The sequence below is a fragment of the Strigops habroptila genome, chromosome 9 (assembly GCF_004027225.2).
Source record: "Strigops habroptila isolate Jane chromosome 9, bStrHab1.2.pri, whole genome shotgun sequence".
Lineage (NCBI taxonomy): Eukaryota > Metazoa > Chordata > Aves > Psittaciformes > Psittacidae > Strigops > Strigops habroptila.
Window position 1 is genome coordinate 16554721 of NC_044285.2, and position 549 is coordinate 16555269.

Consider the following 549-nt stretch of genomic DNA (forward strand, 5'->3'; position numbering starts at 1 on the left):
CAGATCTGAATTCAGATGTGTTTCTCACACACAACTCTCAGGCATTAATCTCTGTAAAACTGGCTGAGCTCTATCTTTTGCACGTTGAGAATGATAATGAAAAGCACTTTCATTTATACTTTTAAATAACGTAGAGACAGTGGAGTGCTACAGTTTTGGCAGGAAGGCGATTTCAGGTGTATTCCCTGGCAGTGACACCTCTCACAACCTGCTAAAACCACACAGCAACTCCATCAGTACAGCCGCACACCAAACGGCGTCGTCCCGCTCTTTCCCGTCACTGGTATCGGTTTTAACCTCCTCCATCCCAGCAGTTGGGTGCCTGTTACGTTGCCCCCCCTTCGCAGCACCCGCTCTATCGCGACACGTCCGCATCGCTCTCGCCCGTTTCCCGCCGGCGGAGGGTTCCGCGCCCGCCGCCCTGCGCGCTGCGGCCCTGTGGAGCGGGGCGGCCTCCCCCCCACCCTAGCCAATGGGCCGCGTCCTTCTATTCGCTCGGCGCAGGCGGTGGCTGGGCGGTGACGTCAGGCCCAGATGTTGTCCCGGGCC